Source organism: Echinops telfairi, unplaced genomic scaffold (assembly GCF_000313985.2).
Source record: "Echinops telfairi isolate 266 unplaced genomic scaffold, ASM31398v2 ScPeMD7_20;HRSCAF=75, whole genome shotgun sequence".
NCBI classification, from domain to species: domain Eukaryota; kingdom Metazoa; phylum Chordata; class Mammalia; order Afrosoricida; family Tenrecidae; genus Echinops; species Echinops telfairi.
Window position 1 is genome coordinate 14,001,680 of NW_022103917.1, and position 7,213 is coordinate 14,008,892.

A 7,213-nucleotide genomic window follows, 5' to 3' on the forward strand; every position below is an offset into this window, starting at 1 on the left:
AGTCTTGCCTGACTGTCTTGTCACATCCAATACATGAGTGATGCCTTCCTGAGTCTCCATGGGATAAGTTCGAGGCAGTAGTCACATTATTTTATTGTTTTCCACCATGTCTTCAGTGTACTTGACATATAGTTGGCACTCAATGAATATTTGGTGAGTGGGCAGTTGAATGGTTATGTGTCTTCCTCCAAAACCAGACTGTGGTTATTTTCTTAGCTGCTCAGAATGTATATAACAAGATTGCTAAACTGGATTGAGTTGAGATTATAAGAGAAGGGTTCTCTGAGGATGTAATATTTAAACAGGGACTTGAAACACTAATAGAAATAGCCAGGCAAAGATGGGATGTAAGAAGGGGTAGGATAGGGGAGTGTGATAAACAGCAATGGAGGGAGACATATCTGACCTCCCCTGGGTTCCCTACTGCCACAGTGCAAGAAGGCAGGTCTGACTCTGGCTCTGTGCTCCACCCTTTTTTACCTACTCGGACAACAGCTACTCCTCCACCACACTATTTCTCTGTTGGGCTTGATAATTCCTTACATTGGTCACACAGAACTCACGGACAATACTCAAAATTAAGGGGGCTTATTAAGAAAGTGAATAGGTTACCACAAGTCAGGATCACCAAATAGCAAGGATACAGTTATTGGTACACAAAAACACCACTCATTCCCTAGTCAGCAGCCAAGGCTCTCTCATATCATCAGTCTCTCAGTCACATGGTCCCTTGGCCTTTTCCTCTGTAGGCCAGGAAGTCAGCACACCTGTCTCACAGTTCCATAGTATCAGGCATGATGGAGAAGAGGTATCCCGTAGCCTCAGAGTTGCGCACCACAGTCCTCGGTGCATCTGGTCTTTGTGACCTCTGATACATCAGACAGAGATCTTGGACGTGCTCTTCCAAATGGTCCTGCAACTTCATTCTGTGTCCCAGATAAATCTTATATTCAAATGACTGGCTTTGATGGCGGCATGGTTGTCTTTTACCAAAGAAAATGAAGGATGATGTCACAAATTCACACCATTTACTGAGGTCAAGACTTAGCCCCACCTTAAGGCAGAGAAAAACAATTCCAAAACCGAACCCCCTACCATCAAGTAGATGGTACTCGTACCGATCCCATAGGACAGAGTAGAAGTGGCCCTGTGAGTTTTTGAGGCTGTGACTCTTCGCAGGAGCAGAAAACCACATCAGACAGACAGCTCTCCAGAAAATTGGGCTCATAGCCACAGGCATGTAGCCCAGAATCATATTACATCACAATAAACATATGAGAAAAGTTCCTGATCACTAGCCATAAGAGAAATGAAAATTAAAACAACTATGAGATACCACTTAACATCCCCAAAGATAGCCCAATTCAAAAAAATCAGAAAGTAACAAGTGTTGGAGGGGCTGTGGTGAGATAGGAACTCTCATCCACTGCTGGTGGACCTGTAGGTATGTATGTACAGCCACTATAGAAATCGATTTGGTGATTTCTAAAACAGATGGAAATTGAGCTACCATATGACCCAGCAATCCCCCTACTGGGCATCTACCCAGAAGAGGAAATAAACAAACCACGGCCAGACATCTGTGCTCCAATGTTCATTGCGGCACAGTTCACAATTGCAAGGAGTTGGAAACACATCAAATTTTCATCAATGGACAAATGGATCAAAAAACTGGTGCATACAAACAATGGAGTACTACACATCCCTAAAAAGCAGCGATGAACGCATGAAGCACATTGTCGCATGGGAAGAACTGGAGGAAAGCACAAACAGATAAGTATAACATGAGTCCACTGAGGTAAGCTTAAAAAAAATGGGGCATAGGGGAAAAGCAGCTATATACCTACATTCCTGGGGTGAGGTCCAGGTACTATGGCAGGGGTCAAACCCAATCTAGGGATACATGTGGCAGCCAACTAAACAGGAGGGGGAAAGAAAAAGAAAAAATAAGACATGGTAGGGTGGAGCAGGGTACTAACCCACCCAAGGGGAGAGTATTGTTTATATCTCCACAGAGAGAGAACCAGGCTTCAACTGATGTGCCAAGACATGAATACAACACACAGGTATATACAGGGAACCAATAGAGCGGTCTGCAGTGCTGGCCCCACCCCCAACTATGTGGACACCCCACCCTCCAGAAGAATGCACTTCAGAAGACAGCACTGGGGCTACAGCTTGGGTCACATCTGATTAGAGCACACAAGAAAAACGAAGAGGGATGGAGAGGGAAGGAAACACATCCTGGCCCTCCAAGCCCCAAGGACCATGTTCCTGCTCAGAGCTAACAATGCAGAGAGAGGACCATAGGGCTGGCCCCACCCCAAGACACGATGTCTCTCACTGAACCATAGCACTAGGACGGACAACACTGGAGACACACTGTGGGAATTGTGCCCAACCTGACCCCATCACACTGGGGTGAAACACTAAGAGCATGCATCAGAAGAGCAAGGGGAGCAAAGTGATGAAATCCCTGGGGAAGACCAAAAATAGACTTGGGAGACAGAGCGTGGCACCCCATCAGACTCGCCTGGGAAACACTCGTAAAGGCCAACAAACAGACCTTGAACTATTTATAGATTTTTCCATTCTTGTCAGTGGCTTTCTTTTTGCTGTTGTTATTTTGTTTTAGGGTTTTAATGTTGTTGTTATTGTTTTGTTGGTTTTGACTTCCTTTGTTGTTTTGTCTGATTTTGCCTGGTTTTTGCACTTATTAATGTCTCTGCATGTCTATCTAAATAAGATAGGAGAGATAAACAATTTGGAGATGATAAGAACAGACCAATGGTTCTGTGGGGGATATGGGAGAATGGGAGGTGAGAGAAAGGAAGGGGGGTTACCAACCCAGGGACAAGGGAACAGCAAGTGAACTAAAATCAATGGAGAGAAGGGCATAGGAAGTCTAGTGGGGTTAATCAAGAGCAATGTAGCCGTGAGGAATTACTAAACCCGAATGAAGGCCTAACACAATGGTGGGACAAGAGGGAAGTAAAAGGAAATAGAGGAAAAAACTAGGAGGCAAAATACACTTACAGAGGTCTAAATACAGGTGTGTACATATGTAAATATATTTATATATAATGAGAGGGGAATAAATCTATGTATTTATAGGTATATGTTAAGAATTAAGGTTGCCCAACCTGGGGGTCTGAGCAGTGCCTCGTACCCCAGAGACGTGAAAATTCTCGGGTGACCCTGATGGTGCCTTCAGACAGCAGCTATTAGCCTTCTGCACACTGGCTTTCTCAGTCATATATGAGCAGAATTAATGAAGTAAAACTTTGCTACTCATAAAAAAAAAGAATTAAGGTTGCATATGGACATTGGGCATCGACTTAAGTACTCCCTTGACACAAGAACACTCTGTTTTATTAAACTGGTATTCCATGATGCTCACCTTCCAGACATGATCGCTGAAGACAAAATGGGTGCATAAGCAAATGTGCTGAAGAAAGCTGATGGTACCAGGTTATCAAAAGATATAGCATCTGGAGTCTTAAAGGCTTGACGATAAACAAATGGCTAACTAGCTGAGAAGCAACAAAGCCCACATTGAAGACGCACACCAGCCTGTGTGATCATGACGTGTAGATGGGATCAAGTATCAGGCATCTAAGACTCAGAACAAAATCATACCCAATGTTAATGTGTGTGTGTGTGTGTGTGTGTGTGTGTGTGTGTAGTGGAGACCCAAAGCCCATCTGTAGACAACTGGACATCCCCTCACAGAAGGGTCACAAGGAAGAGATGAGCCAGTCAGGATGCAGCATAGCACTGATGAAACACACAACTTTCCTCTAGTTATTTAATAACTGCTTCCCCCAACTATCATGACCTCAATGCTACCGTACAAATTGGATTAGACCAGAACTTGCACACTGCTACAGATAAGAGCCCGTAAACACAGGGAATCCAGGATAGATAAACCCCACAAGGCCAACAATGAGAATAAAGATATCAGGAGGGGAAGGGGAAGGTGGGGGGAGAAAGGCAGAATTGATCACAAGGATCAACATACAACCCCTTCCCAGGGGGATGAACAACGGAAAAGTGGGTGAAGGGTGACAGAGGACAATGTAAGATCTGAAAATAATAATGTATAACTTATCAAGGGTTCATGAGAGAGGGTTGGGGGGGGGAGGGTGGAAAATGAGGGGCTGATATAAGGGCTCAAGCGGGAAGAGAATTCTTTGAAAATGATGATGCAGCATTTGTACAAATGTGCTTGACACAGTGGATGAATGTATGGATTCTTATAAGAGATGTAAGAGCCCTCAATAAAAATATTTAATAAATAAACAAACAAAAAATCATATAAGTTTAGCTAAGCAAGGCATTCAACACATTCTGAACATGGCTATTTATTCATGTTTACTACTAAAGGCCTTGGTAGATCTTTACATTAAGTTATTTTCATTCATTGTACAGTTACTCTTAAAATTAAGATAAAAGAGAATTGGGGGATTTTACATCCAGAGGTTCTCTTTATAGCTAAGTGTTTCATAATCTACATCTTGTATGAACAAGATAAGAATAGCATTTTGAGACCCCTGAACATCGATGTCCTCAGGCTGTCAGATGTTTGAAGTCATAGGTTTCATCCACATTTGTTCACTAACATATTGTTAACACATTTCACAATGCTTATACAATATTAGGCTCTCAATACATAATTTTGGTTGAATAAATATATTGACTCCCTTATCAGAATAGTGTCTATTTGCTTTTCTTCTCTCTTGTCATATAGCCTGCACATACCAGTTAATAATGTTATGTAGTTGGTAACAGGAAAAAAAATTAAAGTACAAGTGATGTCAGTTAGGCAAACTCAGGTAGCTATCAGAAGAATTTGGGATGGAAATGGAAACAAAGAAATGAAAACTTAGTGTGCGTAGCTGTAAATGCTAGCAAAACACAACTTTGAAAAGAGTGCTTGAGGCAATTCACATACCTAACGAATTGTTCTAAGTGTGTAGTGCACTTGTCTTCTAGTGTGTTTTCATCTTTATCTTTTTAATTCTAGGTCAAGTAGAAGGTCAATATTTTATTAGGCATTTAACACAATCAATCTTTCAATCAGAACTTTATCAGGTGCTGGAGAAAAGAAGCAGTGTTCTGACACTCAACTTACCACTCCTGCTTTCATCTGATTGACAGCTCTCTTTCCTTCAATCCCAGGATTTGCCAGTTTATTGTAAGAAAAAAGGGAGCATAACGAATGATTGAACTTTTGGAGGCTTGTATGCAGTATTTATAATCTATTCTATAATTTACTCCAGTATCTATATCACTCCCAGAATGGCTTCCCTCCTATACTTTTTCTCCTCCCATAGTGTAAATACATTGGAATGAAACCAGACTATTCCAAGGAAATTATGACCAATACAAATGTACCAGCTCCTGCCTTGAATCAAGTAAATATATGTTTAGTAGATAATCCATTAGTTGAGGCTATCAAAATTATATCAATTCTATGCTTTTCTAATCAAACTGTGAGTTCCCTGAGAATGGGGATAAAGCCTTGACTTTCATAGTACCATAACTCTTTCTGAGGTAAATGGAATTCATCATTGTAGGGTTAACTTTGTAGCTTCCTTGGGGCCTCCTTGATATCCTTGTTTTTGAAGGGTTACACATGCAAGTAAAAATTGTATACAGCAAAGAGGAGGTTTTGTTGAGAGCTGGAACTTGGCCAGCCAAGAGCACAGCATAGACCAGGATCAGAGTCCCAGAAAACAAGGTCACAGCCAGTAGATGAGAGGAGCAAGTGGAGAACACCTTCTGTCTACCTATCATGGGAGGCGTATGCAGCGCCACGGAAAGAATCCTCCGTTGGATGCTCAGGCGAATCCAAAGGGAGCCAAGCTTACTTACCAGTGCTGTGAGACCCGTGCAGGCCAGGTGGACTAGATGAGTATCTGAGCAAGAGAGCTTCTGTAGAGATTTCAAGTCACAAAAGAAGTGGTCAATCTCATTGTCACCACAGACGTTCAAGCTGGGCACCATAGCAGCCTGGAATGCAGCTGCTACTGTTCAGTTACTGACCTATGAGATCGTTACTAGCTCCACACAGGTAGCCCCATGCATTAGTGTTTAGTAGTGTAAGGGTCGGCAGACTGCCAGATACCAGTCATATGACATCACTGCCAACAGATGGCATTCAGTGCTGTCCAAGGTCTCAAAGAAATAAACTGAATAATAAAACCCATCTTGGAAATCACTTTACTCTCTCTCAACGAGTCCAGCAGCATTCTGGGTGCAGCATTGGATGTATAAAAGACATCAAGGCATGACAGTTTTGCCAGAAAGAAATATATGGGTGTCGAGTTCATGCTGAGTGCTCACTGAGACCACAATAAGGAGATACCCAGGAAAGGACTGAATTTCTTGAGGTCTCCAAACCCCAGTGGTATTTCCTGGTCCCACAGAGGCCATAAGCTCCAGAGGAAGTGTCAGCCTCTTCATAATCCGTATCAGATCACTCTCCAACTTCTAGTTCCCACAAAGTCCATCTCTATCAGTGGTTACAGCTCTATGTTAATAAGGGCATCTCTTGAGGATGTCCTCATTATAACCACTTAAATTTGTCTTCTGAAAAAACTGTTTTATACAAATCAGTTGACCCTAAAAAGGTATGGTAGGCATTTGTTTGAGGAAAGTAAATGGGGAAAAGAATAGCTCAGAGGAAATACATCTCTATCCCTAAGTGAAGAGTCTGGAGTTCAGCCCTACTAGTGGCAAAACAAAATCTATTACCAGCCAGCCCATTGAAACTCACAGGAACCCTACACTACCAAGTAGAAGTGCCCTACAGGGCTTGAACAACTTAATCTTAGCAGAAACATACTGCAACTTTCTCCTGTGGGTTTGATCCATTGACTTTTTATTTTTTTAAAGATAATTCCAGGAAATAATTTCTAACACTTTTACTGGCACTTAATCCACATCTCATACACTTCAATAGTTCAATCATATCAAGAAGTGTTGTACAATCATTGCCACAACCCCCCATGGTTAAATCTCTTTTTAAATGAGTAGTGTAATCACCATCGGTTTTGGTTCTCCCTCCCCCCCACCCCCAGACATTGTTTACTGCCCCCTCACCCTTCCTATATCCCACCTCCACCCCCTAGCTCCCCTATAAACTCTGCATCCGTTAATATCTCTACGCATCTATGCCTTCTGTGCTTCACAAACTGGAACATGGAAG